This window comes from Panthera uncia, chromosome D4 (assembly GCF_023721935.1).
Source record: "Panthera uncia isolate 11264 chromosome D4, Puncia_PCG_1.0, whole genome shotgun sequence".
Classification (NCBI taxonomy): domain Eukaryota; kingdom Metazoa; phylum Chordata; class Mammalia; order Carnivora; family Felidae; genus Panthera; species Panthera uncia.
Window position 1 is genome coordinate 87,031,014 of NC_064807.1, and position 12,559 is coordinate 87,043,572.

A 12,559-nucleotide genomic window follows, 5' to 3' on the forward strand; every position below is an offset into this window, starting at 1 on the left:
CCGAGACCCTGTCCCATCTACAGCCGACCAAGCACGAGGGCCGTGCTCAGACCTCCAGGAGGGTCAAGAGACCTCAGAGGACTAACCAGCTTCCAAACAAACCACCTCCTTCGATGGGTGGTGGATGCCATCTGGTCACAAATGGGCAGCTGGGACAGGGCACGTTGTCTGCAGGACTAACAAGTATCTGTAACAACACCTCTTGTCCTCTCCCAAAGTTGTCACTTACCTGGGACTAAATCCCAAGAAAGGCACTAGGGCATGTGGTCACATCATGGCAGTTTGCCCATTTAGGGACATCGGGGAACATTTCTCTCTCCTGGAAGTCAGGAAGTGGGAGGCCGGCTTTTCGAGTCAGTTCTGCCACTAAATGGTTTTGTCAACGAGGCCGGGCACAATTTCTCCAGCCTCTTTCCTCGTCATAAGCCTACATGAGTGGCTCTCAAAGTGTGGTGATGAACCACCAGCAGCAACAGCAGCCTCACCCATGACGTGGTCAGAAGTGCAATCTCCGGGGCCCCGCGCCACCCCCACTGCACCAGAAGCTCTGGGGGTGGGGCCCAGCAACCCACTTTCGGGAGCCCTCCGGGTGATTTTGACACACACGGGGTCTGAGCCCCACTGGCCTAGCTGATCTCCCTACTTAGTTTGCTTTATAAAACCATCTTTCTTGGACTTTTCCCCACCTGTATTGCTACTGACTTCATTTACCCAACAACGGAAAGGGTCTACAGCGTGCCAGACACTGGCACGAACCCAAGTCCACCGTGACGGGCACACGTGTAAGGTCTAATGACGACGGATGCGTACAAAGCTTGTCTGCTAGTTGGCCGCTGGATAAGGAGCGCGACTGTACCTTCCAGTCACTTTCCTCTTTAACCACGGTCTTCCTACAAGATGTACTGTGCCTTTATAAACAAGGTATTCAGCGCACAAGGAGGCATGCGAAGTGCCAGCCAATAAAGTGTTATTATATTGCTACTGATGAAAGAAATAGATTAGGTATGTCCAATTAAAATAAGTACACAAAATCAACCGGAAAATCTCTAGAGGGAAATACAGAATAACACAGACAACACTTCTTTTCTCCTAAAACTGTTTCAGTGACTCACGGGGCTCGCAAGTCTTGAATGTTATTCTAGGCACAAAATAAAACACTAAGTGACATTTTTAGCAGTCCATTTTGCTTCGGGAGGTATACACAGGAAATGCAAAAGCAAAAACAAAAGCTAAAACACTCTACCCCAAGAGGAAAGACGCAGCTAGACTACCTTAACTTTAAAAATGGAACTAAAATTAGCTTCCTCCGACTCGCCTAGGGGTCCTGCTAAAATAAAAGCATCTGCCAAGAGTTTTCCTCCTCTCCCCTCCGTCCAGTGACCAAGGAGGGCAAAGGAAACACGGCCAGAAGGCAGACAAGTGGCCCAGCTCCTACAGTCAGTCATTAACACTCACTGCAGACGTCTTTGGTCTGTACCAGACCCCCAAGTTCAGTCTCGGGCAGAACAAAATTCTCCTCAATCAAAATTATATCATGGGGTTTGACTTCTCTGGGTAGAAGCTGACATCGGAGTCCTCACCCTGCGCTCAGGTCAACAAGCTCTTGTCTACATTAGTTAAAACATACGCCTAATAATTAACGTAACACAGCTGCTGCTTCTACCCAGAAGCAGGGTCAAAGCAAACCACAGAACTGTTACAAAGTTACAAACTGTGCGCTAAGTTACAAAGCAATTCTCCCCCTGGCTGAAGGTATTTATTTAGGCAGTACTAAACACAAAACAAATAAGAGAGTTTCAAAGAGAACAGACTCAGAAGATTAGAACACAAGAGTTACCCGACTGAGCCTTGGCAGTGTGGCTCTAAGTTTCCTAGCAGTGAAGGTAAAAAGGTAAACAAATGGGTTAATTTTGAGCATCCAAAGAAAATATATGCACTCAACAGAAGAGGGAAAACTTTTCCTGGTGTGACATTCCAGAAGAAGTTTTAGGGGGATGTAAAGTAACACTGTGAACTGCGTCTTCAATCTTGGTTTTACACCGATCCACAATGTTTGGGGCACCTCAGTGACTCAGCTGGTTAAGCGTCCAACTCTTGATTTCGGCTCATGTCAGGATTTCGAGGGTTGTGAGATCGAGCCCCGAGTTGGGCTCTGAGCTGAACAGAGCATGCTTGAGATTCTCCTTCTCCCTCTCTCTCCCTGCTTCCCACCTCCCCCCCACCACCGTTCCTCCTGCTCACGTGTGATCACTTGCATGCCCTCTCTCAAAAAACAAAACAAAACAAAAAACCCACAAAACTTTACATGATCTAAAATGTTCTTCAAATAGCCGCTCAATATTTGTTCTCCATTAAAAGATTCAATAGCCCAAGAACTTTGTATTTGTGGAGACCTTTCTTAGGGAATCCCAATTATTAATACAGTCCCGTCTGTTGTTTTCCGGGGCTCCAGGTTAACACAGAAATAACCCTTAAAGAGCTAATGGAAACAGGGGTTTTCCCCACCTATTCTTGGCAAAAGTGAGATGCTGGTCACGTCAACACTGAGATCTGAGGCTAACGCTCAGCGTGGTCAGAGCGGATGACTTCGGCCTGAGGCTCTGCACCCCACAGGGACGGAGAACACTCCTGCCTCAGGGCGCAGGAGAAAGCCCGAGGGATCCAACAGCTCCCCTGGAGGCGGCCGCACGCCGGGGCCAGGTGGGGGGTCCGCCGGGGCCAGGTGGGGGGTCTGGGGGAGTAGAGCCAGGAGCCCTGGTGGGGAGATCCAACAGCTCCCCTGGAGGCGGCCGCACGCCGGGGCCAGGTGCGGTGGGCCCACCTCGCCAGCTTTTTAGGAGGAAAACCGGAGAAGGTCTAGAAGGGCAGTCTAGAGAGGGTCTAGAAGGGCTGGACAAAACGGACCAGCAGGCTCACGGCCAACCTAGAGTCAGGAATTCCTCAGCTCGCGGACGCGTCACAGGCAGAACCGGGTGAACGAGAGCGCCGCTGTCCGACGGCCCGAGTGCTGGAAGAAGGGCCCCCCCCACTGACACCCCAGGAGAGGCCAAAAGGGGCCCTCGACGCTCACAGAAGGGGGCGCGCGGGCAGCCCAGCGTATGCAGGAGGGATGGCAGACGTCCCCAGGCGCCACCCCCGCGGCAGCTGGGGCCGACTTCCGGGAGGACGCGCACGAGGACAGGCCCAGGCCTCCACGCACTCGGGTGAACCACCACCGGGCCCCCCTCCGTGGCCGCCCGCGGGGCACCTCCTGGCAACACCTCGTCGGGACCACAGAAACGACCGCAGGGGCCACCTGTGGACTCACCGGCGGGACGCGACAGGGACCGAAGGCCTACAGGCTCCCCGGGGCCGTGACCTGATGCCCCCCACGGAAGGCAGACCGGTGCGGGCCCAGCGTCGTGTTCGTAGTTCGGCCGCTTTCCCGGCGGGGAGGGGCCGGTTTCTGGAAGGGGAGCAGTGGGAAGAGCGCCCCTGGGGTGACGTTCTGTGGCAGCCTTCAGGCACAGGCCTCCGGGTCCCACCTGCAGTCGGGCCCGGCTCCCCACTAACTGGCTCCGAGACCTGGGACGGGACCTTCACGGCCTCCTCGGCAAAAGCGAGACACGCAACAGCACCCGCCACGAAGGGCTGTTGTGAGTCGTAAAGGAGCAGAGGCCTGAGAATGAAGCTTTCTTACGCAAGTAACCACGTCAGACGGGGTCCTACGTCGGCCCGGCCCGCCCCGCCTGCCGGGGCACAAAGTTACAGACACCAAGTGACATTTTCAGCAGTCCGTCTTGCTTCAGGAGGTATACAGAGAGGAAAGGCAAACGGTAAAATGCCCTGCCCTAAGAGGAAAGACCTTCCAGATGTTCTCTGAACTCTTAAAAAGCAGGGGTTGAAACACGCACACACGCACACATACTTTCAATACATATACGCTGTTTTCTGAGCCATTTGAGAGTGAGTTTCACACATACCATGGTGTGTCCCCTGGAGTTTTTCAGTGAGTGCTTCCTGTGAATATGGACATTTTTTTATATCACTACAGCACAGTCATCACCATCAGGAAATTTAACATTGAGACAATACTTTTTATCTAAGCCACCATTCATATTCCAATTTTGTCAAGTGACCCAAAATTTGGGGACTTTTTAAGATGTTTTAATTTTTGTTTTGAGAGAGAGAGAGAGAGAGAGAGAGAGAGAGAGAGAGACTAAGTGGGGTAGGGGCAGAGAGAGAGACACACACACAGAATCCCAAGCAGGCTCCACACTGTCAGCACAGAGCCCAATGCGGGGCTAGAAGCTATGAACTGTGAGATCATGACCTGAGCCAAAGTCAGGCACTTAACCTATGGAGCCACCCAGGTGCCCTAAGGACAACTTTCGAGGGGGGCGGGGGGAGAACCTATTACAGATTCCCAGAATTAGCTTGCATTTTTATAATGTTAATATGAACCAATAAAAACCGGGGTAAACTTTTTGTCCTTTGTATTAGTTTTCTATTGTGGTGTAACAAAAAGCATGCACATTTATTATGCCACTCTTTGTATTTTTTTTAGAAAGACAGTACATGAGCGGGGAAGAGGGGCGGGGTGTGGGGGAGAGAGAGAATCTTAAGCAGGTTCCATGCTCCGTGAGAAGCCCGATGTGGGGCTGATCCCACGACCCTGGGATCATGACCTGAGCCAAAGTCAAGAGTCAGATGCTCAACCGACTAAGACACACGCAGGTGTGCCCCATATGTCACACTTTCTGCGGGTCAGGGTCTGATCATGGGCATTTAGATGGGTTCTCCGCAAGGCTGCGGTCAAAGTGCTGGCGGGGCTGAGGTCTCGTCTGGAGGCTTAACCAGGGAAGGGTCTGTGTCCAAGTTCCCTCAAGTACCTGGCAGAATTAATTTCCTTGCAGCTTTAAGGCTAAGGGCTCTGGCTTCTTGCTGGTTGTAGGCTGAAGGCTGCCCTCAGCTCCCTGCCACATGGAGCCTCTTACTTCTCTAATGCAAGCGACAACGTCTCCAGAGCAAGCTAGCACATTAGCAGGGGAGGGACAGCCCATCGCCTTGGGCCCATTCACAGGCCCGTCCACACTCAAGGATTAGACAAAGGCGTGAACACGAGGAGACAGTGACGCTGAGGGCTGTCCTGAACTCTATCCGCCACGTGACTTGCTGTTTCTTTACAACCATCGAATCAAATCAAATTTATAATTCGATGCAAATGAAACTACAACCTCCAAACAGATGAACGATACTGGTCGAGCCCAGAGACAGTGGACCCTGGAGCCCGCATCACCAGGTACGACGGGAACAGTGTGGACAGCTGCAGGGCAGTTCTCACCACGCTTCTCCACTGAAATCACTATGACGTCATCTTAGCTTCTGGGTAGAACCACACCACCTGCCTATTAAGTCTCCCTGCGCTTTTCTTTGCCAGCCGCCACGTCTGAAGCACAAGAGTGCATGCTGGATTCCATTAACCTCAGATCAACCCAATTATGTGCACTTGAAAAAACAGAGAGGCAGAAAGGGGAGGAAGGAAGGGAGAGGGAGAAGGGTAAATATTTTAGGCAAATCACTCTCTCTTCCGTTATTAAGCATATGAACCCAAGTGAGAGTGAGACAAGAGAGGGGCCATGACGGAGTCCTCAGATCTTTCCTGCCTTCTGTGGTGTGAACATCTCACCTCACTAATAGGATTCTGGCGTTAAAGATAACAATTTTCCTTTTAGAACATGGTGCTTAAACATAAAACTAAGTCCTACATTCGCTCAAAGGAGGAGTCAGCAAACATTTTCTTTAGAGGGCAAGAGAGTAAATAGCTTCAGCTCTGTGGGGCATACAGTCTCTGTTAAACTACTCAACTCTGTCACTTTAGCGAGAAAGCAGCACATATGATTGGTCAATAAACGGGCTGTGCTCGGATGGACCTTTATTTGTAAAAACAGGGAGCCACGTGGATTTGGCCCTGGGGGAGAAGGAGGGAGTACCGGCCCCTGCTCTAAAGAGACAGCATTCCCTTTCAATGCTGAAAGGATAACTAACACTGGATTTATTTTCAAGGGTGATTCTGACCATACACAATTGTGGCCTTGTGTACAAGGCCTTCTTCAAACCCAGCCCTTCTGTCTGGATAAAATGCAACCCCACGCACGATACAATGGGGCAGCGACACTTAGAACTGTCAACGTTAGTGCTGGAATCCACGTGAAGTCCCATCCAGACCATCTAGAACATGCTCGGCTCCTTCTGCTGGAACACCTTTCTCCGGGAGACCTTCCTTGACCTGGTAGCTAGAGTTGGTAACTAGGGTTGGTAACTAGGTCAGAGACCCCGCGAGCACCTCGGTGTCCTGCAGGTTAAGTTTACCGCCTCTCTTTCCCACTAGGCGGTGAGAGGCCCGGCTTGGTCTATTTTGCTCATTGCTACGTCCCCAGTGCCCAGCATTGTGCTGGGTACACAGAAAGTCCCCATTAGTATCTGCTGAATGAAGTAAAAGATTAGGTCCCATCACACGCTTTTCTCAGCCCCCAGGTACTCTTCATTCTTGGCACTTAAATGTAATTGCACAGGCAGAATATAATTAGTTAAACTACAAGTGGGGTTCTGGTGAAAAGGAAGATACAAGATAAGCTGAACATTTCAACTGTTCAAAAGGTTCAAAACCATGGCAAATCAGGATTTAATATCAGGAATGTGACCATTAGTCGATCAATCTGGAATTTCCTGATCACACTGGAAAGGTGATCTGCGTGATAGATTCCCCACCCTCCAGCCAAAGGAAGGTGACCTAGCCAGAAACAATCCTTTCTTTTCTTTTGATAGGAGCTGCCCTGTCCCGCCCTACTTCTGCCGATCAAAGCCTCCCATTTTATACAGGCCCTCCAGGCTCCTTCCTGCTTGCTAGGTGGGGCGATGCCCAATTCATGAATGTTCAATAAAGCCAGTTACATCCTCATTTACTCATCTGGACTTTGTTTAACATGTTAAGTCAAACTGCTAGCCACTGGCTTTACGACAAAACTGGAAACTTTGAGAAGACAAAACCAAGCGAGGGATTCAAATAATCAATAATTTTGTAGTGGCCAATCAAGTAACTTACACAGGGAATTCTCGTCACCCCTCCCCAAATGCTCATTCTCGCTTGAGTATGTTTCCCTTAGGTTTCATTTTTAAAAATGTCCCAAGAAAAAAGTGTAAGGTGGTCCTCAGCTTTTTCCTTCCTTCTTTCCCTCTCTCTCTCCCTCTCTCCCTCCAGTTTATTTATCTTGAGGGAGATGGAGAGAGAGAGAGAGCACAAGCAGGGGAGAGACAGAGAGAGAGGGAGAGAGAGAATCCCAAGCAGGCTCTGCTCCAGCAGCAGAGTTCAACGTGGGGCTTGAACCCACGAACTGCTAGATCATGACCTGAGCCGAACTGGATGCCCAACCAACTAAGCCACCAAGGCACCCTGGACCTCAGCTTTTTGTTGTTGTGGTGGTTTATTTTTTTTTAATAGAGAGAGACAGAGAGACAGAGAGAAGGGGGGAGGGGCAGACAGACAGGGAGACCCAGAATCCGAAGCAGGCTCCAGGCTCCAAGCTGTCAGCACAGAGCCCAACGTGGGGCTCGAACCCACGAACCGTGAGATCATGACCTCAGCCGAAGTCGGATGCTTAACTGACTGAGCCACCCAGGGACCCCGATTTTTCTTAATTGGAAGAAGCAGAGAAGATACATGGAAGGATATCAGCCCATTTGTACAACCAGCTCCCGGTGGTCCTTGTTAGAACTGAGTGCGCCCAGATCCTGGGACGGAGCTGAGGATGCCAAGTTCAAACGTAGTTGGCAAATACTTAATGCCACGCGGGGATCCTGCCTTCCCTCCCTTCATGCCATCCATCTAAGGGGTCTCCACCCACATGCCTTAAAAGAAGTTAGTTTTCATATTAATAGGAAACCAACTTGTCAACCTTGGTACGCCACCATCACGGGTCCCCATCACCGGACAGCAACACCCTGATGGCTGCTTGTGGCAAGTGTTGGCTACCCACGTGAGCACAGTTGACGCAGTTGTTCCGATAAATCATGTGAGTCACTCGTGAATAGAGGCTTCCTGGGACCTCCTAATGGAAAACGTTCTCATTAGGAGCCCAACTGCCCATGAAAAGAAATAAAAATGAGCCACAGCCAGGTCTCTTGCCCCACGTGAAGGTCAGGACGTGCACAGTTATCTCCCTGAGCAGAGCTGCGTAGAAAAGATGTCTTGCCAGGCAAAGGGAGGGTCTCTCAAGATGGGCTTGGAGCACTGTCCCTTTAACAGCCTCCCAAATTCCACAGGAACTTCAAGAACTGGGGCGCCTGGGTGGCTCAGTCAGGTAAGCGTCCGACTTCGGCTCAGGTCACGATCTCGCGGTCCGTGAGTTCGAGCCCCGCGTCGGGCTCTGTGCTGATGGCTCGGAGCCTAGACTCTGCTTCCGATTCTATGTCTCCCTCTCTCTCTGCCCCTCCCCTCCTCACCCTCTGTGCATTTCTCTCTCAAAAATAAACAAATATTAAAAAAAAAAAAAAAAGAACTTCAACCTGCAAACACCTATAACTAATAGTTTTGCTCCCACGGTTAACAAAAATAGGACCATAATTCACTGTTTATATTTACGCCAAATAAATGGGTTTCCTCCCACACCTCTTATCTCAGTGAATGGTGAGCACCCATTAACACACACCAGGAATCTCACTGCCGTCCCTGCCCCACTTCCTGTCCGTCATTCTCCAGATCCCACCGTTAGCAAGTCCTGCCCCTTCAGCCTCCAAAGGCCAGCGAACCTCCCCACTTCTGCCACCCCGTCCGTACTGCATCATCTGCTGGGACGGCTCAGTCAGCTGCCAAGTCCCCTCCTGCGGCCCTCACGGCACCAACCTGATCTCCATTCTCAATCTTTCGCACACACACACACACCACCTAAAACACTTGATGACTTTTCAGCTTGCTGATGCTCTTAAACTGAAGGCTCCATCTCCTCTTCCACTGAGGGCTCCTCTCTCCGCCCCACCCCTTTGTTTCAGGACCTTTACACGTTGTTTCCTCATGTAGACAATGCTCCCCCCCAACTACACACACACACACACACACACACACACACACACACACACAGGTCCACCTCACTCCATCTAGATAATAGATAACTCTGACTTAGCCCTTCAGATCTCACTCTGATCCTTCCGTAGTGGCTATCAGTAGTTATCAGTCCACAATTATGAACCTACCTGGGGGCTATCTGGGTTTCCACCTTCCTCAGCTAAACAGCATAACAGGGAAGAATGAAGCCTAAGACCTTACGGTATCTACTGGATGTAATAAATTCTCTCTGCGTCTAGAATGACACCAGCTCTGGACCATCCCTGGATTATCTGAGAAAATCATCACTCAAATAACTGTGTGTTCTGTGGTTCAGGCGAGGAACTCAGGTTCAGAAAGATCTGTGCCTGAAAGCATCTGACACAGAGCAGGCGCTGAGATGTTTACCGACAGAAAATGAAAAAAAAGAAATTAACGAACAAACTGACTACCCACTCCATGCTCCAATTCCTTTCACTGCACTGAGGCCCCTGAGACCGCTGAGGGGCAATGGGATACGGATGCACTTTGCACAAGCTTTGGAGCCAGAGGGGGGTGGATGCCAGTTCCAGTGAGGCCACTTGGAATAAGGTTAACCCTTAAACCCATCTCCCACCTGTAAATGGGAATGATGACATTTTGGCCACGGTTCTTCAGCAAGGAACAGAAACCCAATGAACACGTTCAGGTGAAAAGAAAGGCTTATGGTAAATCGGAATGCAAGGAGACCCTGGGAACCCTAGAAACGCTAAACAACACCCCACCGTCGGGAAGGGCAGACAAGGGTAAAGAAGGCAGCCCTGAGGACCTGCCCTCCCCATCTCCCGCTGCTTTCTGTCCCTCTGCACCTGCCGCCATTCTCCACTGAGGCTCGCTCCCGTAGGGAGCCCGCTTGCTCCTACAGCTTTAAATACATTCCCTACGCCAAGACTCCTAAATTTATACCTCCAGTCCAGATCTTCCTCCCTGCCAGACTTACAGTCCAGGTGTCCCCTCGCTATTTCCACTGGGATGTCTAAGACGCACTTCTGACTGAGCTCCAATCTTCCTTCACAGCCTCCGCCATCTGAACGGCTGGCATTTGAACTCCGTCCTCATAGTTAGCTGCCTAGGCCCGAAGCCTTGGGGTCGTCCTTGACTCCTCTCTTTCCCCTACAACCCCCAGCCAAGCAGCCAGAAAGTCCTTCGGCTCTAGTCTTCCAAGTATGCCCAGACCCAAGCACTTGCCAGCACCTGCGTGGCACCACCCTGGGTTACTGCGCCAGCCGCTCGCAGGGACCCCTGCCTCTGCTCTAGCTCCCCTTCATTCCCCCTACATATACACGACACAGTGATCGTGTAAACACCTAACTCAGACGATCTCACTGCTCTGCTCTCGACCCTGCAGCGGCTCCACACTTCTCTCAGGACAGAAGTCAAAGCCCTGGCAATGGTCCTCGGAGCCTAGTAAGACGTCGCTGTCTCCATTCCAGTCGTGCCAGTGTCCTCACTGTTCCCGGAACACGCCTACCTGGTCTCCCTGCCTGCAAGGCTAGTCCCTCAGACGTCTGCTTGGCCAACGCCCTGTCCTCCTCCGTGAGACACATCTCCCTTTCCCCGTGAGGCCACCCTGTCTGCCCTAGTAAACTCTGCAGTCTAACCCCCCAGGCCTGGGACCCCTGACGCCCCTCATTCCGCTTCCCAGGGCACTGATCACCTCACAGTCTTTGCAGCCCACTGGTGGACAGTGTTTATTAGCCACTGTCCACTTACCCCCACTGGAAACCCATGTTCCACGAGGATGGAGGTCTGTAACCCAAGTGACTAAAACAATGCCCAGCGCACAGCAGGTGCTCAAATCAATATCCATTAAATACACGCGTGACTGTGCTTCTTCTCAGCTACCACCGCTCATGCTCGGGGAGTACGTCACGCTCGCCTGCCTCCAATTCCGTAAGACTCTTTAGCTCAAATGCCCACCAGTGATCAGACGGCCTAACTCCTGGGTCAAATTCCTGAGCCAGAACCAAGAGGCCCAGCTCATCTTTCCAAGGCAGGCCACACGACACAGGTCAATGCCAGCTGCCCAGGGAAGAGCCATTAAGTACAGAAGGTCCTGTGGGCAAACCTGAAAAAGAGCAAGGCCATCTACAGCAACCGAATGGGGGAGGCACAAGTTCTCCACGGGGGGCAAGGGCACTGCTGTGCCGAGCGCAGTGCCGTGGCACGTACCAGTGACAGCCTAGAAGGGCTTGGGAGCCGGTCAGATCAGAGCAGACGTTGAGCCCTCAGTACGGACCTTGGCGGGAGCTGTAGCGACGAAGAGGAGTACGTCCATGTCTCGCCCACCCAGGAGAGCTGGGTTACTCGCAGGTAACCATCCTACCCGTGAACAGACTTGGTGACACAGTTAACTGGTACGGATGCTACGTACTAAGGAGGAATTGACTGGACTCGGCAGGCAAGCAGGCATTCCTTAGGCTTCCTCCCTGTTCCCTTTTCACTGCCGAGGATTTCATAATCACCCATAGACAGGATGATTTAAATGAGCCAGGGGTCCCAGCTCAGGGTCTCTGACAAAGTTGCAGCTCAGGTCTTGGCCAGGGCTGGAGGAGCGGTGTCCAAGCTCACCGGCCCCCCACCCCCGTGCTGTTAGCAGGGGGCCTCGGGGCCTCTCCTCCTTCCCCAGAGCAAAGGATCCCTGGTGGCAAGGAGGCAGAACGCTCCGCCTCCCCCTGCCACAGTCAGAACCCACCTCCAGGCACCCCTGCAGCAGTCACACGACCAGCCCGGGACAACGCGGGAGGGTACTACGTCTGGGCTTGTGGATACCAAGGGGCAGGGAACACGGGGCCATCTTGGAGGCTGCGAGAACAGCCAGCCTCCAAGATGGCCAACAGAACACCAGGGGCTGTTCGTGTAGACCACGGCCTGCTTCTGAAAGGCTCAGAGCTGAGGGTTGTACAAAAGAAAATGAAGTACATGTGGCCTGCAAAGCCAGTGTTTAGTATACGGCTCTTTATAGAAAGAGTTTGATGGCCCCTGATGTTATTACAGATTTAAGGGGGTTCAGGAGTAATCCTGACTATATGCCATGTTCCCTTTACGCCCTGATTTCCGAAACTAACCCGCAGGTAAACGATTCTACCGACGTAGGTGCTCAGCAAACCGCAGCTCTGGGTATTATAATGTCAACCACTAAGAAATGTACCTGAGCAGGAAGAAAATAATCAACCGTACCTGGCCCATAAGTAGGAGCTTGATAAATACAAACTCAGGGAACGAATGACTAAAAAATACAAGGATGCATCTTCGAAGTAGAGAGTAATCGTGAAAGTGTGAGAAATCTTCAACAAATGACTTACAACATAAGCAAGACGTGACTTTTATATAGTAATTGCAGCCACAGCGGAGGTGTGCTGAGGGCCAGCTCTAGGCCAAACACTCCCTCATTCACTCCTCCTCATGCTCTGTCAGCTACGTGTTACTAGTTGCCTTCCT

General features: G+C 51.5%; 1 protein-coding gene across 6 annotated transcripts in view; it reads right to left on the reverse strand.

The window, feature by feature from the left end:
• The window catches only part of RAPGEF1 (Rap guanine nucleotide exchange factor 1), a 120,915-nt gene that overhangs the window by 85,017 nt on the left and 23,339 nt on the right, over nucleotides 1-12,559 (reverse strand). Inside the window, exon 1 of one of the 6 annotated variants that reach the window (XM_049638199.1) lies at nucleotides 230-2,573. The exons of the other annotated variants lie outside the window; for them this stretch is intronic. The gene's annotated coding sequence lies outside the window, so the exon portion shown is untranslated. Of the gene's footprint in view, nucleotides 1-229; nucleotides 2,574-12,559 lie in introns of those variants that run through there. 6 annotated transcript variants of the gene reach the window in all.